We start from the raw sequence: 27,557 nt of genomic DNA on the forward strand, positions 1-27,557 counted from the left end.
CAACACTTTAAAGGCATCTAAAAAAAATGTTTTTTTTCGTAAAGGACTAATGCCATTTTTTTAAAACTACTGATGTAATGTTATATTCATGGGTGGAACTCCACTTTAGGTAGTGTATCCATTAACACCAAAGACGGGGTATTCTCACACTCACTGGCACCAACAATAGGTTATTCTTCCTCCAAATGATAGGATATTCTTCCTCTAACTTAAGGTGACCAGATTTTTAAAATGAAATCCGGGGACATTTCTTTACTAGTAATGGCAACAATCAGCAACTCTCTGCCCGTCGTCGCCCGCCTCACAGCCTCTCAAGTCTTACTCGTCGGGCCCCGGCTACTACTGGATGGGAAGCGGAGGAAGATCACTCCGCCAGGGAAGGCAAGGAGATAGGCAGGTGGCTGGCCAGGATTTGAGCCAAGGCAGAAGAACATGCGAGCGAAGCTGAATGGGCATGCACCTAAAACTGAAGAAATATTCCCTCCGCTCCGACCAGCACACGATCATCAGAAAGGGGCACAGATAATGGGAAAAATACAACCCCCCTATGCTAGTAGGCACGGCGCAGCGTGCGGGGGGGTGTAATTCTAATTTTTTTATTTTAATTCTGCACTGACTGTCTTTGAAATTGCCCCTGCCCCCTATTAAATCCAATTTGGGGACAAAACCAGGGACAGACTTGGTCCGGGGACAGTGTCCTCAATCAGGGGACTGTCCCCTGAAACCGGGGATGTCTGGTCACCCTACTCTAACTGTTACCAGTGATGGGGTATTCCTATATCTCTTTAATGGTGACCAAGGCAAAAGTGAATTGTTTTAAAAGAGAAGTATGGCTTTGTTTGAAAAAAAATCATACTTAATTAGGTGGATGAAGCATGGATCCGATGCTACATCTGTCCTGTGAGGGTGAGAACTGAGCAATCAAACACTGCTGATTGCTCAGTGCAAAAGAAGAATGGGCAAATGTGTCAATCTCTAGATGTGCAAAGCTGGCAGAGACATCCCCAAAAAGACTTGCAGCTGTTATTGCAGCAAAAGTTGGTTCAGTTGACTCAGGGGGGCTGAATACAAATGCACGCCACACTTTCCAGATATTTATTTGTAAAAAAAAAAATGAAAACCATTTAAAATGTTCTTAAAATCCCAATAAAATACATTTACGTTTTTGGTTGTTACATGACAAAATTTGGATTTTTTTTTAAGGGGTATCAATTCTTTTTCAAGGCACTGTAAGTTAAGTTAAGTAGGACAAAGACTCGTTTGCATGCATTATATACAGCAAGTAGGTTGAGCTTCTATTTGTCTATTCCTCCTTAAATCACATCCAGCAGTCACCACCACATTGCTAGCAGATTTCACCACAGCATGATCTTTTAACCACAACCTTTCTCTTTCCAGTGTGCCAATTGTTTGCTCCTCTGTCTGAGGGTTACCACTTGTCCAGTTTTGACCCAGATAGTCCAGATTTTGACACATGCCTGAGTTTCAGTCTACCTGAAACCCAGACACACATGCCTCCAGTTCAACTGCACTGGGACAAATTCAAGTACCACTAATTCTGTAACAGGGATAGAAGCCAGTGCCTAGCTAGGTCCGGGATGCTCTCAGTGCACCAATAAGGATTCCTGTTGGACTGGCACAGCCTTGCACCGCCTGCCTTTGCTCTGCTTTTTCCCAGACTCCTCTCCCCCTGCACTGATAATAGTGCTATAGAAGTAGAGCTGCACCTCTCCAGAGCTCCACCTCTGTCCGACTCCAACGCATGGCCACAGTGCCTGCCTATATTTTGCCTTCTGCTCGACTCCTCCTGCCTCTCTTCCAACATAGTGGGATGGAGGAAGATGGAGCTACAGTAGAGCTGCTCCAACTTCCAGCTCCGCCAGCAAACTCTGGCTCCCACACTTCCTGGTTCACAACGGCTCTCGCCGGTAAGGCACTCTAAAGGGTTGGTCTCTAAGGGGGGTTGCTGATACAAAGGGACTCTGATCTAATGGATCGATGAATTCATGTCAGAAAAATAATTGTGAATGATGGTGTGTTGGAAGGCAACTTGTCGTATTCCATAATATAAGATGTTTTTTAATATGAAATCTGGATACACATAGCCTCATCACTCTTGCGTGTTTTATGTTAGCATTCCTATTTTCTTGGGAAATAAAAAAGGCCCTTGTTTAATTAAGCAGTGTGTGTATTTTTAATAGCTAACCTTATTATTGCACCATCACCATTAACTTTATGAGAGCTTTGCTACATTAGCTAAATATAAGAATAGACAAGTTAATACATATTTATAATATCAGGGGGAATCCATAACCACCCAATATTTGTTTCATGGTGGAAACCCCCAAGGGTAATCCAAGTATTAATACAATTCAATTTTATTCAAACATATACACTGTGCAATCTTAATACACATACTACACATACTACTATATGATTAGTGGTGGAAACCTCCAATCCATTCCAAAATGTGTTGTGATAATATTATCCAACTCAAAATGACTTCCTCAGAGGAAGTCGGAAGAATGAAATGTCAGGGCATGACTATACAGCAACAGGAAGTGATGCCAGAGAGATGACTGGATGTGACGTCGATCCGGTGCTATGCATACTAGCTCATTATGACTTTGTCTTGCAGTTTTTTTGGGGGGGCTTTACATTCTCTTTAAGCACTGATAGGGTGATTTCTGATATTTTCTCTATATAGGTATGTGGACTTTAAATAGTACAACATAATATCAACAAAATAGGGTAATAAGATTTATCAGTCTATGTAACAAAATATCCCCTACTCCACTTGAGTGCTTTTGTCATATACCACTTCCTTCTAGTCTGAATATAGATATCAGATATTCCAACCGCTGAAAACCACTGCCAAGACAATATGCGTTTGGTTGCTCACCGTGATCTGTTTATTAGAACAAAAATACAGTCTTATATACAGTTGAAGAGGAGGTTCCCCCCTCCTGCTCATATTACTCTTACAATACACCTGTAACTAGAAACATAAATTAACATGAGCTAATTAACGAATCCCTTAAAGCAACCGATGTGACTCCGTGCCCATCTGGCCATTGTTGTGATTAATCTGGATTTCACTATAGGTCAGACTTGTTGTCACAGAGCTTCAAACAGTAGATTATACATTATCGCAAGTATAAACACAGGACACCTTCTCACAATAGCAGGAGCTCCAGTAGGAGAAGAGCCCTCTTACATTACTGGTCAGTAAAATAAGGCCCCCCTTACACTGAATGATTAGTGAAAATTAAAATAATTACACTGCCTACTCCTCTACGAACTGCCACTATTCATTGCCCTACTGACACAGTACACTGCCCTACTGACACTGTCCACAAACTGTCCACAGGTGTCATGGATATGCAATAATGTCTGTCAGCTTACCTTTCTCTCCATGTGTTCATTAGAGGCCAGACTCTCTTATCTGGCTGCCTTTATCATCTCTCCTCCCTGTATGGCTCCACCCCAGGCCATCCCAGGAACTCTATATTAACCACTGCACTGCAGGTCTAGTTTTGTGTTCCTGCTTGCCGTGTGCTACGTTATCTCTATGTACCGACCAGTGATGGCTGGTGCTCAACATTTTTGGGGGGCACAAACGAAAAAACAAAACAAAAAAAAACAATTGCAGCCTCACTGTGCCCATCAAATGAAGCCACTGTGCCCATCAAATGCAGCCACTGGGCCCATCAAATGCAGCCACTGTGCCATCAATTGTCACCACTGTGCCATCAATTGTCACCACTGTGCCATGCCATCAAACGCAGCCACTGTGCCATGCCATCAAACGCATCCACTGTACCATCAATTGTCACCACTGTGCTATGCCATTAAACACAGTCACTGTGCCATGCTATCAAACGTAGCCACTGTGCCATCAAATGTCACCACTGTGCCATGCCATCAAACGCAGCCACTGTGCCATGCCATCAAACGCAGCCACTGTGCCCATCAATTGTCACCACTGTGCCATGCCATCAAATGCAGCCACTGTGCCATGTCATCAAACGCAGCCACTGTGCCCATCAATTGTCGCCACTGTGCCAATCAATTGTCGCCACAATGCCCTTTAATTGTCACCACTGTGCCAATTGATGCCACTGTGCCCTTTATTTGTCGCCACTGTGCCCATTGTCGCCACTGTGCCAATTGATGCCACTGTCGCCACTGTGCCAATTGATGTCACTGTGCCCATTGTCGCCGCTGTGCCCTGTAAAATTCCCCCTGCCCGGCACTTACCTTTCTGGGGTCGGCCATCCTTTTTCCACATCCCTCGATGTCTTCTCCCGCCCTCGATGACGCTTCAGACAATCAGGTTACAGGTAACCAGAACCAGTGAACCTGATTGGCTGAGACGCCTGTCAGTCCTATCCAAGGAACGCCCCCTCGTACGTCCCTTAGATAAGTATTCGGAAGCCGAATACAGCCTGAGGGCTATACTCGAAAAGCCTATCAGAGACGCTGGCACTTCCACACAGCCAACCAGCTGCCGTTATTCAGATGGCCGGCCATCTGAATAGTCGGCGGCAGCGGCAACAATACATAGATTCATGCAATGCAAGAATCTATGTATTGTAATCAGTGGCTGTGCGACAGCAAAAGGGGGCAGCGCTCCGGCGCCCTCTATGGACGCACCGCCACTGGTACTGACTTTGGTTTGTCTCCGACTACTCCTGTTTGCCTGTGATCCTGACCCTTGGCCTGTCCCTTAGTTATCCTCATCTGCTTGTTGCCCCGACCTCGGCTTTCCCTTCACTATCTCTTGTGTCCTGATTGGCTGCTTCCCCTCTCTCCCTACGGAGCGTGACCTAGGGGACTTTGGCGGCCACGACCTGGATCCAGTTGCAGCGAAGGCCATCCTCACCACTAGAGGCTCTGGTGAATACCAGCTGGATCTTAGTCTCCGCGCCCTGGGGAATCTTGGGCTCAAGCTTCCTGTAGGATCTCTGTTTGTGCCCCAGTGAACCTCTCCTCCATATCCACTCTGTGGTCCATCCGCAGCAGTCTGCTATAGTTTCACTACCTTGTGGTGCACCCCTGACTCCAACGGGGTGCACTTGTCATCTGGCCACAGGTGACCTGACAACAGGGCTCCAGACCCAAAAGAGATCGCAGAGGGGGCCAGAGAATTCAAAGGAAAAGGAGAAGAATGTAGTTGGCAAAGGAGTATTTAATTTGAGTTTGAAGGTATTATCCAAAGAGGAACATATCACTTTGGATAAAGGCCTAAAGTTTTCCCCTCCAAAGAAATTGGACAAATCCCTTTATTTTTTTTGATGTCCATAAGTTTATTAGAAAAATAAATATACAATGGTATCTCCAATCCTTGTGAGAGGTTTGATAGAGCCGCAAATTCAGGCACAGTACATTCGGGTTGTCTAACCCTTCCCTGTTCAATCCCCCCGTTCCTGTTGCCCCAGCCATCAGCATTTTCAAAGATCTGGTTCTCAGTGACCTGGCCCAATTACCCATCAAGAAAACCTACAGTCAGGCCTCGTACACACGACCGAGGAACTCGTCGGAAAGGACACATCGTTTTCCTCGACGAGTTCCTTGTTAGGCTTGTCGAGGAACTCGACAAGCTTGCTTTGCGTACACACTGTCAAGACAAAATCTCCTCGTTCTCAAACGTGGTGACATACAACACATGCAGGCAGGCCCGGATTGGCCATAGGGCATACCGGGCATATGCCCGGTGGGCCGCGGCGGCCCGCGAATGGCCCTTGGCGGCCCGCGGGCCGATCGCGGCCCGCGAATGGCCCTCGGCGGCCCGCGAACGGCCCTCGGCGGCCCGCATGTCACTTCTACCCAGAGGTGTACCAAGGCCCTTGGGGCGGACTGGGCTGGGTTGCAAGAATGCATTTGCCCCCTGGGCTGCTCTAATGTCCTGCAAAAAGGCCACTGAGCTGGCCGAGTGCACCACCTGCTACAAGTTGTGGATTGTCCACTGGCCACGTCACCTGCCATGTCACCTGGCCACGTCACCTGCCACAAGTTGTGGATTGTCCACTTGCCACGTCACCTGCCACAAGTGGATTATGCACTTGCCAAATCACCTGGCCACGTCACCTGCCACAAGTTGTGGATTGTCCACTGGCCACGTCACCTGGCCACGTCACCTGCCATGTCACCTGGCCACGTTACCTGCCACAAGTTGTGGATTGTCCACTTGCCATGTCACCTGGCCACGTCACCTGCCACGTCACCTGGCCACATCACCTGCCACGTCACCTGGCCACGTCACCTGCCACAAGTTGTGGATTGTCCACTGGCCACGTCACCTGCCACGTCAACTGGCCATGTCAATTGCCACAAGTTGTGGATTGTCCACTGGCCACGTGACCTGGCCACGTCACCTGCCACATCACCTGGCCACGTCACCTACCACAAGTTGTGGATTTTCCACTTGCCACGTCACCTGCTTCAAGTTGTGTATTGTCCACTTGCCATGTCATCTGCCATGTCACCTGGCCACGCCACCTGCCACACGTTGTGGGTTGTCCACTGGCCACGTCACCTGGCCACGTCACCTGCCACAAGTTGTGGATTGTCCACTTGCCATGTCACCTGGCCACGTCACCTGCCACATCACCTGGCCACGTCACCTGCCACAAGTTGTGGAATGTCCACTGGCCACGTCACCTGCCACGTCAACTGGCCACGTCACCTGCCACAAGTTGTGGATTGTCACTTGAAACGTCACCTGCCTCAAGTTGTGTATTGTCCACTTGCCACGTCATCTGCCATGTCACCTGACCACGCCACCTGCCACAAGTTGTGGATTGTCCACTGGCCACGTCACCTGGCCACGTCACCTGCCACAAGTTGTGGATTGTCCACTTGCCATGTCACCTGGCCACGTCACCTGCCACGTCACCTGCCACATTACCTGGCCACGTCACCTGCCACAAGTTGTGGATTGTCCACTGGCCACGTCACCTGGCCACGTCACCTGCCATGTCACCTGGCCACGTTACCTGCCACAAGTTGTGGATTGTCCACTTGCCATGTCACCTGGCCACGTCACCTGCCACGTCACCTGGCCACGTCACCTGGCCACAAGTTGTGGATTGTCCACTGGCCACATCACCTGCCACGTCAACTGGCCACGTCAATTGCCACAAGTTGTGGATTGTCCACTGGCCACGTGACCTGGCCACGTCACCTGCCACATCACCTGGCCACGTCACCTACCACAAGTTGTGGGTTTTCCACTTGCCACGTCACCTGCCACGTCAACTGGCCACGTCACCTGCCACAAGTTGTGGATTGTCCACTTGCCACGTCACCTGCCTCAAGTTGTGTATTGTCCACTTGCCACGTCATCTGCCACGTCAACTGGCCATGTCACCTGCCACAAGTTGTGGATTGTACACTTGCCACGTCACCTGACCACGACACCTGCCACAAGTTGTGGATTGTCCACTTGTCACGTCACCTGCCACAAGTGGATTATCCACTTGCCAAATCACCTGGCCACGTCACCTGCCACAAGTTGTGGATTGTCCACTGGCCACGTCCCCCTCTCTGCATATTAAGTGTTATATTACAGCAGCCTGTGACAGTTTCTTGTCCTCCTAGATGTTATGATGTGGGTTCACACTGGCAAGCTGCAGTTTAGCTGCAGTTCTGGCATGTTACCCTCCAGTCCCATAGACTTCTATTAGGTTGTAAATTTTTGCTGCATGTCGTCCTGAAAGTGCACAAAAAGTCCTGCATGCCGCATCTGTGGTGCAATTCCAAAAAATGCAGCAAAAACGCACAATTTCTAATTAGAAGTCTGAGGGACTGGGGCTATGGAAAACCACCACAGTGGCGACCTGTCCATTAAGGGCACACAGGCACTGCCCCCTCCATTATGCCACCCCCATATGTAAAATGGATAGATTCATGCCTGACTGGCCACTAAGATGGGGTAAGTGTCGGTCAGACAGCGAGTGGGTGGAGGGTGTGTCACAGTGGCTGCATTTGATGGGACAAAGTGGCTGCATTTGATGGGACAAAGTGGCTGCATTTGATGGGGCACAGTGGCTGAATTTGATGGGGCACAGTGGCTGCATTTGATGGGACAAAGTGGCTGCATTTGATGGGGCACAGTGGCTGCATTTGATGGGACACAGTGGCTGCATTTGATGGGGCACAGTGGCTGCATTTGATGGGGCACAGTGGCTGCATTTGATGGGGCACAGTGGCTGCATTTGATGGGGCACAGTGGCTGCATTTGATGGGACAAAGTGGCTGCATTTGATGGGGCACAGTGGCTGCATTTGATGGGACAAAGTGACTGCATTTGATGGGGCACAGTGGCTGCATTTGATGGGACAAAGTGGCTGCATTTGATGGGACAAAGTGGCTACATTTGATGGGGCACAGTGGCTGCATTTGATGGGGCACAGTGGCTGCATTTGATGGGGCACAGTGGCTGCATTTGATGGGGCACAGTGGCTGCATTTGATGGGAAAAAGTGGCTGCATTTGATGGGGCACAGTGGCTGCATTTGATGTGACACAATGGCTGCATTTGATGTAGCACAGTGGCTGCATTTGATGGGGCACTGTGGCTGCATTTGATGGGGCACAACAGCTGCATTTGATGGGACAAAGTGGCTGCATTTGATGGCACAGTGGCTGCATTTAATGGGGCACAGTGGCTGCATATAATGGGGCACAGTGGCTGCATTTGATGGGGCACAGTGGCTGCATTTGATGGGGCACGGTGGCTGCATATAATGGGGCACAGTGGCTGCATTTGATGTTTTTGTTCAGTTTGATTCCCCCCAAAAAAATGTTGAGCACCAGTGTGAGCCAAAAGGCTTGCACTCACAGATACTCCACTGAAAAGTTATCAATTCTCATGTCACTTTTCAGAGGCATTTGACAGACAGTAAGGAGGTGATGCCTAATTTCCTCCCTGCCTGTTTTAACCTCAGCCAGTCCCTCCAGATATTTCACTTTGTACTCCACCTTATTTTCATTACTCTTTATAGGTATTAGATGTTCTCTCACCGTATTCTTTGCACATCTAATACATAATGAGAGTTCTGGAAATAAGGTGGAGTTCAAAGTGAATTTCTAAACCTAAGTTGAGAACCCCTTTCAGAAGATTTGAGGATATTATTAAACTCAGAGACTGGTGGACTTAGGCCATCATAAATAGATTGAAAATCTGCCAGTTCAGCAGAAATTTCAACCTATCAATGTGCAGACTGGTTATACAGACTCCGATCTATCAACTGACTTCAGTACAACAATGGGAAATGTCGAACGATTTCTCTCTGTTCCAGCAATGTGGAGTGATTTCTCTCTCTGTGCCACAAATGTGGAGCAGTCTCTCTCTCTGTGCGGGCATCCCATCATTAACCCCCGCCGCGTGCCCCCCCCCCCCCGGGCTGCTCAGTCTAAAATGCCCGGGCCTATTTTTTGTCCCAGTCCGGGCCTGCATGCAGGGGAAGTTCGATTCCACTGGCACAACTCTTGGGGCTGGTTTTGCTAATCTCATGTGTTTGCGTGTTAAGTAAAAGTGTAAAAGTTTGTTAAGAGACGATTTGTTACAGCTTGAAAAATGTGTTATCTCCATTACAAATGCTACTTTTACTCCCATCTCATACTTTATTCTGAGCAAGGTTTCTTAGCATACACACGCTCGAGTTTCTCGTCGAAAACCAGCCCGACGAGGAACACGACGAGCAAATTCAGACTCCCGTCGAGGAAAAAGAGAACTTGCTCTCTTTTTTGCTCGTCGAGTTCCTCGACAGTTTCCTCGATGAAAAACGTACACACGACCAGTTTCCTCTGCAAAAAAGCTCTCCCACCAAGTTTCTTGATGGATTCTGCCGGGGAAACTGGTTGTGTGTACGAGGCCTCACTCTTCGTTACATGCAGGTCTAAAATCACTAAGTGAAAACAAAGACATTGTCATGCGGCCCGCCGATAAGGGTGGGGGCATTGTCGTTTTAGATGTTCAGGATTTTTGGGGACACAGAAACATATAAAGAAATACACCATCAACCCTACTGTAACCTTCAGAGATAAATTAGAACAATTAGTCAACAAAGGTTATGAAATTAAAATTTTAAATAGTAAAGAACGTTCCTACTTAGCACAGAGAATTCCCACCATCTATTTTTTAACTAAAATACACAAAGATCCCATTCATAAGAGGCATTGATTTTGTTACCTCAAGAATCGGCCGCTATATTGATTTCTTTTTACAACCGTTAGTGAAACGTATCCCTTCGTATCCTAAGGATACTAGCGATACTATTAAATTATTGGAAAGGATTGACATATAGGGGGGCAGATTCACAGAGCAAGTACGCCGGCGTATCTACTGATACGCCGGCGTACTTTCAAATTTCCTGCGTCGTATCTTTAGTTTGAATCCTCAAACCAAGATACGACGGCATCTGGGTAAGATCCGACAGGTGTACGGCTTCGTATGCCTTCGGATCGCAGATGCAATACTTCAGCGTCCGCTGGGTGGAGTTTGCGTCATTTTCGGCGTTGGGTATGCAAATGAGCTTTTTCCGACGATCCACGAACGTACGCGCGGTCGTCGCATTCTCTTACGTCGTCTGTAGTCTTCTTTTTCCGGCATATAGTTAAAGCTGCTATTTTGTGGCGTATAGATAGACTTGCCATGTTAAAGTATGGCCGTCGTTCCCACGTCGAAATTAGAATTTTTGTTTTTGCATCGCCCGTGAATAGGGATGGACCTAAGTCACGTCTAAGTTAAAAAAATTACGTTGTTGCGACATCATTTAGCGCAATGCACGGCGGGAAATTTAGGAACGACGCATGCGCATTTCATTCGGCACGGGGACGCGCTTCATTAAAATGAAACCCGCCCCCAACCCGCCCAATTTCAAATACGCCGCCAGAAAAACACTACGCCGCCGTAACTTACGGCGCGAATTCTTCCTGGATTCGAATTTACGCCAGGTAAGATACGGCAGCGTAGCGTATATCTGATACGCTGCGCCTGTCCAATTGTCTGTGAATCTGCCCCAGGGTGAATATATATTAGCCACGGCGGATGTGACCTTGTTATATACCTGTATTCCCCATACTTTAGGAATCGAGTCAACCATTTTTTGAGAAAGCATGTTTCCATTACAGATACACAAAGCAATTACATCATCGAATTGCTTAAATTCGCGACCGAACACAACTATTTTTGGTTCGATTGTAGGTTTTCATCCAACAAAGGGGCGTGGCTATGGGGGCCAAGTTTGCCCCCAGCCTCGCCAATTTATTTATGGCCAAGTGGGAGGAGGATGTTGTCTATTCTGAAGGTGGTACCTCCCTGGTCCTATGGGCCAGGTATATAGACGACATCCTCCTCCTCTGGGATGGCAGTTCCGAGTCCTTGAAGTCTTTTTTCTCCATCTTAAATTCCAATGATCAAGGTTTTTTCTTGACTTATGAACCTAGTCACACTAAGGTACACTTTCTGGAATTAGAAGTCAAGCTTAATGCACAACAGTTTCATTCCCGTAGGTAGCTGCCATCACCAATCGTGGCTTAAGGCGGTCCCACAAAGCCAATTTCTAAGACTTCGTAGGAACTGTACAGACACAGATATTCAAAGAACAGGCCTCCACTTTAACCAATACATTTATAGATAAGAAGTATGACCCAATATCTGTACATTCACAATATCAAGATATATTGAAAATAGATAGAGGCTCTTTGCTGTCAGATCGGCCTCCACGAATACAAGATAATTCTTACAAATGGTCAATTTTGAACTCTTATTCTGTGCAACATAAGGATTTTAAAACTATATTGATCAAACATTGGAATGTCCTTAGAACTGATAAGGTGTTACGTCCCTTGATACCTGAACAAGCTAAGGTCACATTTAGGGGAGTTCCCTCTTTACAAGGGAAAAATCGCTCCAAATATAATCAATCCCCCTTCCTTTTTTCATGAGTTGGAGGGATATTATCCTTGTAAGAAGTGCATTGTGTGCTCAGGGCCGGATTAACAATGGGGCTGATGGAGCTGCAGCTCCAGGCCCCTTTCTCAAGATAGGCCCATTTACCCAAAAAAAAAAAAAAAAAAAAAATATTTTTTTTTTTTTTAAGATTTTTTTTTTTTTAAGATCGAATTTGGGGGGTTGTAGCTCGATGACCAGAGGTCACAGAAACCCCACATTTGGGGGTAGGCATGAGAAGAGCTACCCCACAACTGGTTAAAATATGGGACAGCTATCATTTATGGTTCCGGAGATACGGGCCTGCTTGCACAGCCTGTCAGAAGCTACATTCAGAGTGGCCAATATAAATACAAGCTGACACACTACAGCAGACTGATAGGATCACAGTGCTTATAATAATTATTTGTATATTACTTATGGTAATTAACCCCTTGCCACCCAGGGCAATTCTGACACTTCTCTACTACATGTAAAAATCATCATTTGTTTTTTGCTAGAAAATTACTCTATGGTGGTCTTTGCACTTTTTATGTTGCACGGTATAGAGCTGCACGATTCTGGCTAAAATGAGAATTGCAATTGTTTTGCTTAGAAGATAGATCACGATTCTCTCACGATTGTTGTGGCGTAACATCATCTTTCACATTAAAACAAACAAAAAAAAAAATGGGCTAACTTCACTGTTTTGTTTTTATGGTTTTTATTATTCATTGAAGTGGGCAAATGCAGTGTGACATAACATATTGCAGCAATAGCCATTGTATTCCCTAGAGTCTCTGCTAAAATATATGTAATGTTTGGCAGTTCCAAGTAATTTTCTAGCAAATAATATTGCTTTTTAACTTAAAGCGGTGGTTCACCCTAAAATCCACTTTCTGTCACTAGATCCAGCATACTGCTGACATCTGCAGTATGCTGGATTTTTTTTTTTTTTTTTTTGTACTTATCGTTTTATCCGTATGTCTGCTCCGGCTCCGAGCGGCGTATCCTTCTGGGTATAGGCATTCCTAAGTAAAGCGCAGTTGATTGACGGGCTTGGATAGCGCGTCACACCTTCCGGAAATAGCCGACGTGACTCTCGGCAATTTACGGCGCCTGCGCAGTCAGCTCTACACGGCAGGCGCAGGCGCCGTATAGCGCCGTAAGCAGCCGAGAGTCACGTCGGCTATTTCCGGAAGGTGTGACGTGCTATCCAAGCCCGTCAATCAACTGCGCTTTACTTAGGAACGCCCATTCCCCGACGGATTCCCCCGCTCGAGCCGGAGCAGACATACGGATAAAACGATAAGTACAAAAAAAAGAAAAAAAAATCCAGCATACTGCAGATGTCAGCAGTATGCTGGATCTAGTGACAGAAAGTGGATTTTAGGGTGAACCACCGCTTTAAGAAACAAGTGTTGGACTTTAAGTGGTTAAATTTAGTTAACTTCGCAGACTGCCCAGATTTGTTCTTTACACACAGAAGTGTATCCCTCTGATCTAAGAAGGAAGTGTCAGTTACAATGTTTCCTGTTAAAAACTTGGCAGACTGCCCAGATATTTTCTTTTGACAGCTGAAAGTCTCTCCACGTTATATGAAAGAATCATCAAACTCTGCATTGAAGATCGTCAGGGGGGTTGAATCGAGATCACGATTTTTTTAACGATTAATTGTGCAGCTCTAGCACGGTATTTGCGCAGCAATTTTTCAAACATGTTTTTTTGGAAAAAAATGTTTTATTCATTAAAAAAACAGTTAGTTAGTTAAGTTAGCACAATTTTTTTTGGTATCCTAAGCGATGCTTTACATTTTTTTAGGTTACATGTTTAGAGTTACAGAAGAGGTCTAGTACTAGAATTATTGTTCTCGCTCTAACGATCGTGGCGTATGTAACCTGTGTGTATCTGGCTCTGATACTACCAGTGCCTACCCAGCCACTGACTAGTATCTCTTCCCAGCCTGTCCCCACACACCCTCTCACCTGCTGACCTGTGGATAGGGGAATCACTCCTGCAGTGTTATTGTGTTCTGCCAGTGCGTACAATGATCAGTGTTGCTAACTATAGCTGGCAGCACTGATTGTTTTGGGAAAAACCTAACAGGCTGGTTGTACTCAAGTTGATTAATAGATTGACTTGTGTAAAACCAGCTAGCCCATACATAGATTGACTATGGCTGGTCTCTGCATAATTGGCGTAATTTCAATCCATGTATGACCCGCTTAACCACTACTCAGTCCCTAAATATCCTTCCACTCCTGTACATAGTGCCCACTGTCATACTCTCCACACTTCTCTCCTATACATAGTACTCACTGTCATACCCTACACACTCCTCTCCTGTACATAGTGCCCACTGTCATACCCTCCACACTCCTCTCCTATACATAGCGCCCACTGTCATACCCTTCACACTCCTCTCCTGTACATAGTGCCTGCTGTCATACACTTCTCTCCTGTACTTAGTGCCCACTGTCGCACCCTCCACACTCCTCTCCTGTACATACTGCTCACTGTCATACCCTCCCAGGGCCGGATTAACAATGGGGCTGATGGAGCTGCAGCTCCAGGCCCCTTTCTCAAGATAGGCCCATTTACCCAAAAAAAAAAAAAAAAAAATTTTTTTTTTTTTTTAAGATTTTTTTTTTTTTAAGATCGAATTTGGAGGGTTGTAGCTCGATGACCAGAGGTCACAGAAACCCCACATTTGGGGGTAGGCATGAGAAGAGCTACCCCACAACTGGTTAAAATATGGGACAGCTATCATTTATGGTTCCGGAGATACGGGCCTGCTTGCACAGCCTGTCAGAAGCTACATTCAGAGTGGCCAATATAAATACAAGCTGACACACTACAGCAGACTGATAGGATCACAGTGCTTATAATAATTATTTGTATATTACTTATGGTAATTAACCCCTTGCCACCCAGGGCAATTCTGACACTTCTCTACTACATGTAAAAATCATCATTTGTTTTTTGCTAGAAAATTACTCTATGGTGGTCTTTGCACTTTTTATGTTGCACGGTATAGAGCTGCACGATTCTGGCTAAAATGAGAATTGCAATTTTTTTGCTTAGAAGATAGATCACGATTCTCTCACGATTGTTGTGGCGTAACATCATCTTTCACATTAAAACAAACAAAAAAAAAATGGGCTAACTTCACTGTTTTGTTTTTATGGTTTTTATTATTCATTGAAGTGGGCAAATGCAGTGTGACATAAAATATTGCAGCAATAGCCATTGTATTCCCTAGAGTCTCTGCTAAAATATATGTAATGTTTGGCAGTTCCAAGTAATTTTCTAGCAAATAATATTGCTTTTTAACTTAAAGCGGTGGTTCACCCTAAAATCCACTTTCTGTCACTAGATCCAGCATACTGCTGACATCTGCAGTATGCTGGATTTTTTTTTGTACTTATCGTTTTATCCGTATGTCTGCTCCGGCTCCGAGCGGCGTATCCTTCTGGGTATAGGCGTTCCTAAGTAAAGCGCAGTTGATTGACGGGCTTGGATAGCGCGTCACACCTTCCGGAAATAGCCGACGTGACTCTCGGCAATTTACGGCGCCTGCGCAGTCAGCTCTACACGGCAGGCACAGGCGCCGTATAGCGCCGTAAGCAGCCGAGAGTCACGTCGGCTATTTCCGGAAGGTGTGACGTGCTATCCAAGCCCGTCAATCAACTGCGCTTTACTTAGGAACGCCCATTCCCCGACGGATTCCCCCGCTCGAGCCGGAGCAGACATACGGATAAAACGATAAGTACAAAAAAAAGAAAAAAAAATCCAGCATACTGCAGATGTCAGCAGTATGCTGGATCTAGTGACAGAAAGTGGATTTTAGGGTGAACCACCGCTTTAAGAAACAAGTGTTGGACTTTAAGTGGTTAAAGGGTCACTAAAGGAATTTTTTTTTTTAGCTAAATAGCTTCCTTTACCTTACTGCAGTCCTGGTTTCATGTCCTCATTGTTCGTTTTTGCTTTTAATGTTGCTGTAAATCCTCTCTGTTCTGGACACTTCCTGGTTGCCTGTTTCCTGATAACCACAGTGCTGGGAGATTTCTCACGGTGGTCACTAATGTGATTATTGTGTGTAAAACGAAACTGGATTGGTGCTGAGGAGTTTTAGACAAAGTATCACTGCTCTCTATTGGCTGACTGCCCTCTAGTGGCTCTCTGTACATCAGAGAACCAGGAAACAACAACAAAAACGAAACTACACTGCAGGCACATTATATGATTGTTTTTTATCTATTTTTTAATCATTTTTAAAAGGAATCAGTTAACTATTATGTCTCTATGCCCTGTAAACAATCATTTCAGCTAAAAAAAAAAATTCCTTTAGTGACCCTTTAAATTTAGTTAACTTCGCAGACTGCCCAGATTTGTTCTTTACACACAGAAGTGTATCCCTCTGATCTAAGAAGGAAGTGTCAGTTACAATGTTTCCTGTTAAAAACTTGGCAGACTGCCCAGATATTTTCTTTTGACAGCTGAAAGTCTCTCCACTTGTTATATGAAAGAATCATCAAACTCTGCATTGAAGATCGTCAGGGGGGTTGAATCGAGATCACGATTTTTTTAACGATTAATTGTGCAGCTCTAGCACGGTATTTGCGCAGCAATTTTTCAAACATGTTTTTTTGGAAAAAAATGTTTCATTCATTAAAAAAACAGTTAGTTAGTTAAGTTAGCACAATTTTTTTTGGTATCCTAAGCGATGCTTTACATTTTTTTAGGTTACATGTTTAGAGTTACAGAGGAGGTCTAGTACTAGAATTATTGTTCTCGCTCTAACGATCGTGGCGTATGTAACCTGTGTGTATCTGGCTCTGATACTACCAGTGCCTACCCAGCCACTGACTAGTATCTCTTCCCAGCCTGTCCCCACACACCCTCTCACCTGCTGACCTGTGGATAGGGGAATCACTCCTGCAGTGTTATTGTGTTCTGCCAGTGCGTACAATGATCAGTGTTGCTAACTATAGCTGGCAGCACTGATTGTTTTGGGAAAAACCTAACAGGCTGGTTGTACTCAAGTTGATTAATAGATTGACTTGTGTAAAACCAGCTAGCCCATACATAGATTGACTATGGCTGGTCTCTGCATAATTGGCGTAATTTCAATCCATGTATGACCCGCTTAACCACTACTCAGTCCCTAAATATCCTTCCACTCCTGTACATAGTGCCCACTGTCATACTCTCCACACTTCTCTCCTATACATAGTACTCACTGTCATACCCTACACACTCCTCTCCTGTACATAGTGCCCACTGTCATACCCTCCACACTCCTCTCCTATACATAGCGCCCACTGTCATACCCTTCACACTCCTCTCCTGTACATAGTGCCTGCTGTCATACACTTCTCTCCTGTACTTAGTGCCCACTGTCGCACCCTCCACACTCCTCTCCTGTACATACTGCTCACTGTCATACCCTCCACACTCCTCTCCTATACATAGTGCCCACTGTCATACCCTTCACACTCCTCTCCTATACATAGTGTTCACTGTCATACCCTCCACACTCCTCTCCTATACATAGTGACCACTATCATACCGTCTACATTCCTTTCCTGTACATACTGCCCACTGTCATACCCTCCACACTCCTCTCCTGTACATACTGCCCCATCATACCCTCCACACTTCTCTCTGGTACGTACTACCCTCTGTCATACCCCCTCACTCTTCCTGTACATACTGCCCATTGTCATACCCTTCACACTCCTCTGCTGTACATAGTGCTTTTTTTCGTACCCTTTGTACTCCTCTCCTGTACATAGTGCCCACTGTTAGACCCTCCACATTCCTCTCCCTCACCTGCACATACTTCCCACTTATATACCGTCCATACTCCTCCCCTATGTCGCTTACCCACAAAAACAGTTCTTTAAAATTATACTGAATATCCTCAATGTTACCAGCTCTAGAATGGACACACTTTTGTTCGTTCAACTAAAGGAAATATCAGTTCTCATATTTGTTCTGCCCCATTATTAGTACTCATTTAATTTTGTGATTACTACTATGATGTATAGAGGAACATCGGGGATCTCAGCTACTCTAAATATAGCACTTATATAAAAAAGTGGCCCTGAAAATATTTTTTAAATGTTGGCAACTGTGCACTTAGGCACTGCCCAAGGGCCACCGTCCACCGGGTCAGTAGGGGGCCCCATGAGAGGCTCCTGGGATCCTGTGATAATAAAGCGGTAGTAAACTTTCCTGACATTACTACTTTTTAGAGGCCCTGGGGTAGGTTATGCCACAATGTACAAGTATGCACAGCATATTAGCACATTAGTGTACACTTACATTTTCAGACTGAGCCCTCCAGTGCTGCGATGAATCAGGCGGGGCCCGGGCACTTCCATCTTCACCCGGTCTTCCTTCTGGGTTCTGTGCCTTTGGTCACTTGCCTGCCTTGGCTGGGCTGCGTTCATGTCATTCCCACGCATTTATTTATTATTTATTACACCCCATTCACACCCCCGCGTCAAAACGCCCAACGCCGGCCGCTCGTGCCGCTGGAGGGGAGAATTCCCATTGCTGTCTATGAGATGGTTCACATCTCATAGACGCCGTACACCTGCGGCATGAAAAAAAGCCCCGGACCCTTTTTTTCAGGCGGCATTGGCGTTCGGCCATACAAAGCAATAGGAAGGATTTGTAAAAAAAAAGTTACACTATTCGCGGCAAAATACGCCGCGTACGCGGCGTTACTTGTCGCGGAGGTGTGAATGCAGCCTAAAAGGCCCCACCAAAATCCTCAGCACCAGGCCCATGATGTTCTTAATCTGGCCCTGTGTGTGCTCCTATAACGTATGTGGAAGGTCATAATCCCTGGAGTTTACCTCTACGGTTACCAATCACATATACTTGGTCAAAGGGTTCCACACGTGTGCCACTAGATTCGTTGTGTAGTTGATAACGTCTCTATTGTGACTAAAAATGCGTTGGAAGCACTACTCACACTTTTTAAATTCGAGTAGGAGAACATATTGCCAAAATAAAAAGGCCATACCAAACATATCAAACACACGGTACCAAGACATTATAGGGAACACCATAACCATAGCCTTGAAAATACGAGTGATTTTGTTTAAGGTGATTGACAGTTATATTCCTCTGTGGTCCCCCAGCCCCCCGTTTTACTTACCTGAGCCTGTTCACCTGCTGTGCTCGTGTCTGGCCTCTTCTATACGAAGTCTGGCTGTTGATTGGCTAGATTGGATAGATTGATATCAGCGCAGCTATTGGCTTGCGCTGCTGTCAATCACATCCAATAACATGGCGTGCCGGGGAGCGTGCCCGCAAGCTAACCCCCTTGGGAGAACGCTTACCATGAAGGCGGTTAGCTCTTGCGGGGAGGAGCTGAGACAGCCGAAGAGGGACCCCAGAAGAAAAGGACCGGGGCCACTCTGTGCAAAACGAACTGCACAGTAGAGGTAAGTATACAATGTTTGTTATTTAAAAAAAAAAAAAAACTTAAAACCCCTTTAAAATAAAAGTGATCTTTGATCTCTTTCATGCTATTCGGGTAGATCTCCACCTCTCTTGGGCCCCATACTCACGACCAAACATGTCTGCTGAAACTGGCCCGCAGGCCAGTTTCAGCAGACATGTTTGGTCGTGTGTGGGCGCGAGCGGGCCGAATTCCAGCAAACATTTGCCCGCCGGGCCTTTTCCCAGCAGACAAATATTCCTGGACTTGTTTTAAAACAGCCCGCTGGAATTCAGCCCGCTCGGACATGTACGGTCGTCAGTACAGACCTACCGTACATGTCCAGGCGCCCGCCGTCCCTCGCATGCGTCGAATGACTTCGACGCATGCGTGGAAGCATTTTAAAGGCGGGCCGCCCACGTCGCCGCGTCATTGTCGCGGCGACACCGCGTCATCGACGCGGCGACACCGCGGACACGCCCCGCGTATTGTTTACGCGCGGACTTCTGTACGATGGTGTGTACAACCATCGTACAGAAGCCCTCTGGCAGACATGTATGGTGAAAACGGTCCGACGGACCGCTTTCACCATACATGTTTGTCCGTGTGTACCCGGCCTAAGATTGCCTATCCCTGGTACAAGATATTCAAAAGATTTTGGAGAAACTGTTCACATTTTGACATAACTCTCCAATTCTTTTGAATTACACTCTTGATAAGTAAAAAATAATGATCTGAAAATAACTCTTTAGCCACTTGGAGTATCTTGGCGCTCAATGGAAGTGGTGGTAGTGGGGGGGCCCCAGGTCAACTTTTGCTTTCGGGGGCCTACTGTACAAGCTTCAAGATACACCTCTGGTTACAACTAAATCCTCTGTTTTTTCTTGCCGATACTTGGCCCCTTCCAGACTTTCTATGTCTTTCCCCACTTATTTAGCCACTTCTTTCCGAGGCTTCAGAGGCTTGGGTACACACTTTCACGTATGGTGGTCCTGCCTGATAACACCAATTCTGGACTAATATGTTCAAAATTATCTCTACACAATTTTCAGTACCAGTTTCTCCTGATTCTCAACTTGTTCTTTTAACCACTTGCTTACTGGGCACATAAACCCCCTTCGTTCCCAGGCGAAATTTCAGCTTCCGGCACTGCGTCGCTTTAACTGACATTTGCGCGGTCGTACGACATGGCTCCCAAACAAAATTGACGTCCTTTTTTCCCCACAAATAGAGCTTTATTTTGATGGTATTTGATCCCCTCTGCAGTTTTTATTTTTTGCGCTATTAACAAAAAAATAGCGACAATTTTAAAAATATATATATATTTTTTACTTGTTGCTATAATAAATATCCCAATTTTTTTTTTAAAAAAACAATTTTTTTCACAGTTAAGGCCGATACGTATTTTTCGACGTATTTTTGTAAAAAAAAATAAAAATCGTAATAAGCGACTGTTTACCGCAAAAGTTATAGCGCCTACAAAATAGGGGACAGAATTATGATTTTTTTTTATTATTTTTTTTTTACTAGTAATTGCGGTGATCTGCGATTTTTATTGGGACTGCGATATTGCGACGGACGTATCGGACACCTTTGACACAAATTTGGCACCATTCACACTTATACAGCGATCAGTGCTATAAAAATGCACTAATTACTGTATAAATGTGACTGGCAGTGAAGGGGTTAACACTAGGGGGTGAGGAAGGGGTTAAATGTGTATCCTAGGTGTGCTCTAACTGTGTGGGGGGAGGGGGTGACTGGGGGAGTTGACCGATGCTGTGTCCCTATGTACAAGAGACACAAATTGGTCTCCTCTCCTCCGACAGCACGTGGAGCTCTGTGTTTACACACAGAGCTCCACGTCCCTGCTGTCTTACCGACGATCGCGTGTACCCGGCGGACATCGCGGCCGCCAGGCACACGCATCGGCTTCCCAGCGATGCGCCGGGACAGTGTTTACCCGCTGCACGCCCCCCAGAGGCGCGTGCGGGTAATGCTTTTAAATGACGCCCAAAGACGTCCAGTTGGCACTTGAGAGCCGCGCTGTTGACGTCTTTTGTCAATAGCGTGGGTCTCAAGTGGTTAAATACCCACCCATTGAGCCTCAAACTCAATTTAAATTGCTAGTACAAGTAACCATGGTGACAAAAGAAGCAATTGTGAAGTCATGGAAGTTCTCCATCCCAGGTATTCTGAAAACTAAGCACAAGATTACTCAGGCCACAGTCCATGTTAAAATGGAAGCCATTCTACTAGACAAAGTATCAAAATATTTTAAACTATGGCAACCTTGGGTAGACCATTACCTTCCCCCATATTTTGACACTTGCTGCTACCCTTGTGACTCTCTTCTTGGCTTATTTTCACCTTGACACTCTTTTCTTCAATCTTACATTTCCCTTAACCTCCCCACCCACCATCCTTTCTCTTCTCCCTCATTCCCCTTTTACTCTCCCTTTTGTTGGCTGCAAGCTGCTCAAGATGGCGTTACTACAATTACTGCATGCTTGATATGTAGCCTCCTCTCCATACATTTTGCCTAGGAGTCCTGTCCTCTACATTTAAAGTGTTATTAAACCCAGGATCCTGCATATCTAGTATCCCACTAGTATAAAGAACATGGAACCAAAATTATTTTAGTAAATATGAACTTCTAAATACCTTTTCTCTTCAGCAGTATATATCAGTCTTCTGACTCTTATCAGTGTCTGGTTAAAGCTTGTAGGAGGTTCTCATTTTACTCTGAATGTCCTATGAGGTTGCAGGACCCCTGGCCCTCTGTCTGGACAGTGCTGATTGGCTCTGTGTCGATCAGAATCTAACCACATTTTTATACAATGCAGAGGATTAACCCCTTAGGTTCTACAGTGAGTATAACAAGCATGCTTTACTAAATATACAGACTTATTTCACTGTTGTAGGTGTAGTAACACTTTAAATATGATTGATATACCATGTTTCCCTGAAAATAAGACCTACCCCAAAAATAAGACCTACTGCTTTTTTCCAGGAGGGCTGCAATATAAGCCCTACCCTGAAAATAAGCCATAGTTTGAGGTGCTTGTGTACTCCTACGGTACAATAATTTCTGTTACAGCAGTGTGCTGTGTGTGTCTCCATCTCTAGTGGTGTCAGATGCCTTTGATACAGAGCGGCACTCAGCTGATCTCCCCGCTGATCTCCCCGCTGGTCTCCTCTTCCCTGTCTGTAGGGGATCTTGCCCCCCCCCTTCTGCAGAGCTTCGGCGGGTCATGGAAGGTACGGTAGTCTCAGTGCATAGCCTCTGCAATCAATCATGTCATACTGTGTGCGGTATGCGGCATGGATACTTCTGTCTCCATAAGGTATTTACAGATCCTTATTTCTTCACATGCTGGTGTGCTCTCTTCCCCCCTCTTTGAGCATTGTGGAGGGAGGGGGGCCGGGGTCCCCCGCTGGCAGCTGGGAGAGGTGTAAGAGAGGTGTTTGGCACTGTTAAATTGCAGGGGCACATACATTGGGGGTTATTTTCGAAAGGCAAATCCACTTTGCACTACAAGTGCAGTCGCTGTAGATCTGAGTCGGGCATGCAAAGAAAATTTAAAAAAAAATGCATTTTTGTTTGTACATGATTGTATGATAGAAATCAGCAGAGCTTCCCCTCATTTCGGATCTTCCCCTCAGCGACTGCATTTCCAAGTGCACTTGTAGTGCAAAGTGGATTTGCCTTTAGTAAATCAACCCCATTGTGTATTACTGTAAAAGAGAGGATTTGGGCATTTTAAGTTTGTTCAAACTTGGGATTGCTGACAGGCAGGGATAGATAGAATATATTAAGACCTACCCCAAAAATAGGCCCTACTGGGTCTTTTGTTGCCAAAATCAATATAAGACTTATTTTCGGGGGAAACATGGTATCTGCTAGCTGGCTTCTCTATCGCTGTTTGTACAACTTATTTCTCTTTTTTGTACTGTAAAAGGATAACTTATTATTTACACTGTGTATTCCAAGTGCCTTTTTATTGACAAAAATAATAAACATATTGAACATGAAAAAGTACACGTTCACATATCTTCTGTATCGTTTCAGAAGACCAAAAGAAAGAAGTCAGTGGTGCACGATTTCCATGAGTTTTTGCAGGGTCTGGTTGCTTTGTTAGGTGGTCTGACAATGACAAGGGGACAAGTTCATTGTAAACCCCAATGCATATTTTCTGCAAAGGTATGAGAATTGTCTTGCAGAAACCAGGCATAGCTGTAATGAAACCACTTATATTAAAAAGTGAATCAAATAAATGGGCATGTCGTATGGTTGCCACCTCTGCGACTCTGCCATCCCAGGCAATGACCAATGCGGCCTAGTCATAAATCCAGCCTTGAAGGTTTAGGAATCAAGGATACAACTTATATCAGTTTCTAATATAAAATGTTTTAAAGTATTAAAAAGGTTGAACATTTAACTTTTCTTTTGAGTTGATGGAGACAGTCAAACAAAGATTTGGGAGGCACAAAAATAAAAAATGACATTTAACTCCTGCAAGGCTATTTAAAGAGGAAGTAAACCCTCTCGTCCAAAAAAAAATAAAAAAAGACAACCTGCAAGACAAAGGCATAATGAGCTAGTATGCATACCATACTAGCTTATTATGAATTACTTACCTGAGATCAAAGCCCCCGCAGCGGCCCTTGTTCGCCTCCTCTGACGCCGCCATGATACCCAGAGTGACTTCCGGGTATCGCTGCTCCGGCGCTGTGACTGGCCGGAGCAGCGGTGACATTAGTAGCGGCACGCCCAGTGTGCGCCTGTGCCCGATGTCTACGGTGCATGCGCCATAGACATCGGTGCCGCTCCTTTTTGCAAATATCTCCTAAACCTTTTAGGTTTGGGAGATATTTCTTGCACCTACAGGTAAGCCTTAATCTAGGCTTACCTGTAGGTTAAAGTGGTTGTAAAGGGTTTACAACCACTTTAAAACACCTGAACATTTTCAAAAAATATGGGGATTTGGTCATTTTGAAAATGTTCAAGTGTTTTAAATAGCCTTGCAGGAGTTAAATGTAATTTTTTGCATGTGTGCGCTGTAATATTTTGTTCTGTTTTATGGTCTTATGGCTGCACCATCTTTAACAACTTCAATACCAGGCACTTACACCCCCTTCCTGCCCAAGCCAATTTTCAGCTTTCAGTGCTGTCACTGTTTAAATATGCTACACTGTACCCAAATAGACTTTTTATCATTTTTTTCCCACAAATAGAGCTTTCTTTTGGTGGTATTTTTTCACATCTGCGGTTTTTATTTTTTGTTAAACAAATAAAAAAAGACCACAAATTTGGAAAAAATATTTTTTTTCTTTTGATTCTGTTATAAAATTTTGTAAATAAGTATGTTTTCTCCTTCATTGATGGGCACTGATAAGGCGGCACTGACGGGCACTGATAAGGAGGCACCGATAAGGTGGCACCAATGAGGTGGCACTAACGATGGGTACTGATGGGCACACTGATGGGTGGCACTGATATGCAGCACTGATGGACATTGATAGGTGGCACATGTGGGCACTCATGTGTGGCACTGCTGGGCACTGAAAGGCTGCACTGATGGGTACTAATGGGTGGCACTGATAGACAGCACTGCTGGGCACTGATATGCGTCACTGATAGATGGCATTGATAGGCATCACTGATGGCACTGGCAGGCATTGCTGATGTTCACTGATTGGCAGCTGTCTGGGCACTGATTGGCATATTACTGGGGGTCTAGGGTGGCATACCTTGTGGTCCAGTGTGGTGGCCATCCCTGGTGGTCCTAATGGCATCCTGTTGGTCCTGGGAGGGCATCCGAGGGGGGCTGCGCTGATAAGCAATCAGCACAGACCCCCCCCCCCGTCAGGAGAACAGCCGATCGGCTCTCCTCTACTCGCCTCTGTCATACGCGAGTGAGGAAAAGCCGATCAATGGCTCTTCCTGTTAACATGATTGGACACGGCTGATCACATGGTAAAGAGACTCAGAGGCTCTTTATCGAGGTTGGTGTAGCGGTGTGTCAGACTGACACGCCACACCACCGATCGCCCCCACAGTCATATGACGCCCAGTCAGGATAACTGAACCACCGCCCGGCTGTCATTATGCTATAGGCCGGGCGGGAAATGGTCAATGCATCTTTTAGGGTGTGCCCTCAAAAACTTTGTTTGTCTATTGCATGGATTCTGACCAAATCCTTTTGGGCAGGAGCACCCCACTCCCTCATCATTGCCTCTCATTAGTGTCCACCTGTGTTATAGGAGGAGTCCTTCCATATAGAGGAGTGTATTTCTCCCATGGTTCAGAGAATTTGGATCTTCCGTTCTATGGATAGCATAGGACCCACTAATAATGGGGTACTTTGTCGTAATCAGTGGGCTTAAGGACCATATTGCCATATGGTGTGACCAAATCCCCATATTTTTTTCGAAAATGTTCAGGTGTTTTAAATAGCCTTGCAGGAGTTAAATGTAATTTTTTGCATGTGTGCGCTGTACTATTTTGTTCACCCCCCGGCTTCTCAAATGTCTGTTTCCTAAACATGCAGAAAAAGCAATGGGCACACATAGATTTTCATATCAGACTTGCAGTATTGTGCATTTCTCCACTTTACTAATGGAAGAAATCTGAAAAAGCAGACAATATAGCTACTGGAAAAAAGAGTGTGATATGCATGAAAAACAAGTATCTATCTAACAAAATATCTAGGCTAAAACCTAAAAATGCCAAGTTACATATAGATGTATGCTAATATTAGTCAAGACTTTGAATGTGTCCCAAATCAACCGATCACTTCACTGTAGGAACACTACTACTGCCTAAAGGATTTTGCATTCAATTCCAATGCCAATGCCTAGAAACATGCTTTCTTTTTTACCCTCTCTTGCTAAACACACATTACAAACTAAAAACAACAATGTATCAGAACAGAACTCCTCCAACTTACTTGTTTAAGGACTGGTGCTGAAGCATAAAGTAATCACACTTCCATGCATTGCCAAGATTTTAATAATAAGGAATCTGAGATGTTTATGCACTTCCTCAAAACCTTTACCGCACAATGAAGGTTTCACATACGTGCACAGTACATAAAAGATACAAAACAGTGAAAGATGTGACTGGTAGGTTCCTGTTTCTAAATACTAACGACAGAGTACTGTACATTTTGAAACATAACGTTTAAGATTCCTTGCAAGAGGCATGGAAGAAATCAGCACTTGAAGAGTATGTATAGCCAAAACGTAGTTTTTTGATTTTTGGATATAGCGGTGTAGCGCCTGGCTATTTTCAGAGCCGGTGCTATGTTAAATTTAGGGGAAGGTTCAGAGAAATAGTTTAATTATTTAAATTTAGGGTCTCTGCTCTAGCTTGGCTGTACTGTGTGTTATCCTTTTGTCCGGGGACTCCCGTCACCCCCAGACGGCAGGTGGCAGCAGTGGGGTCAAGTGTTTGCGTATCACTCCTCAGCAGCCAATTGGGAGGTTGGGCCACCTCTCGCTGTGCATGCTGTGGAGGGGTATTTAGGAGCAGACTCCATTCGCTCGAGGTCTCTTCCTCGTGTGGCGACCACCATTGGGGTAGTCATTCCACGACACCCCCACAAATGGCCCTCCTGGCCGGGGTGTGCGTGTGTCGCAGTGTTCCTGGTTCTGGGACCACGTTGGCCCAGAGCAATTGATCTGCTGTGCGGACCCAGTGATTGACTGGGTCCCCAATCTGAAGGTGGTCCCAAGCTGACCGTCCAATTGGAGGAAGCTGGCCGATGAGGAGTCTGTCTGAAGGATACCAAGCACGAGGCTGGTGTTTCAGGAGGGGCCTGTCCATTCATCGGAGGACAACCTTGGTTCTGACAGGCTGGTTGTTGGTCGTCTGTCAGTTGCTAATTCCACAAATCTACCTGAAGGAGATCCGGGTGCTGAATCCACTGGTAGGCCCCGTACACACGACCGAGTTTCTCGGCAGAATTCAGCCAGAAACTCGATGGGAGCCGTATTCTGCCGAGGAAACCGGTCGTGTGTACACTTTTGGCCGAGGAAACCGACGAGGAACTCGTCGAGCCAAATAGAGAACATGTTCTCTATTTCCTCGTTAGTCAATGGGAAAACTTGGCTCGCCGAGATCCTCGGCGGCTTCACAAGGAACTCGACGAGCAAA

The 27,557-nt window shown here is 45.5% G+C and overlaps 1 protein-coding gene across 1 annotated transcript in view; it reads right to left on the bottom strand.

The window, feature by feature from the left end:
- The window catches only part of GPR141 (G protein-coupled receptor 141), a 49,162-nt gene extending 22,719 nt beyond the window's left edge, over positions 1 to 26,443 (bottom strand). Inside the window, exon 1 of the mRNA XM_040353210.1 lies at positions 26,350 to 26,443. The gene's annotated coding sequence lies outside the window, so the exon portion shown is untranslated. The remainder of the gene's footprint in view (positions 1 to 26,349) is intronic.
- Positions 26,444 to 27,557: the final 1,114 nt, after the last annotated feature.

The sequence above is a fragment of the Rana temporaria genome, chromosome 5 (assembly GCF_905171775.1).
Source record: "Rana temporaria chromosome 5, aRanTem1.1, whole genome shotgun sequence".
NCBI lineage: Eukaryota > Metazoa > Chordata > Amphibia > Anura > Ranidae > Rana > Rana temporaria.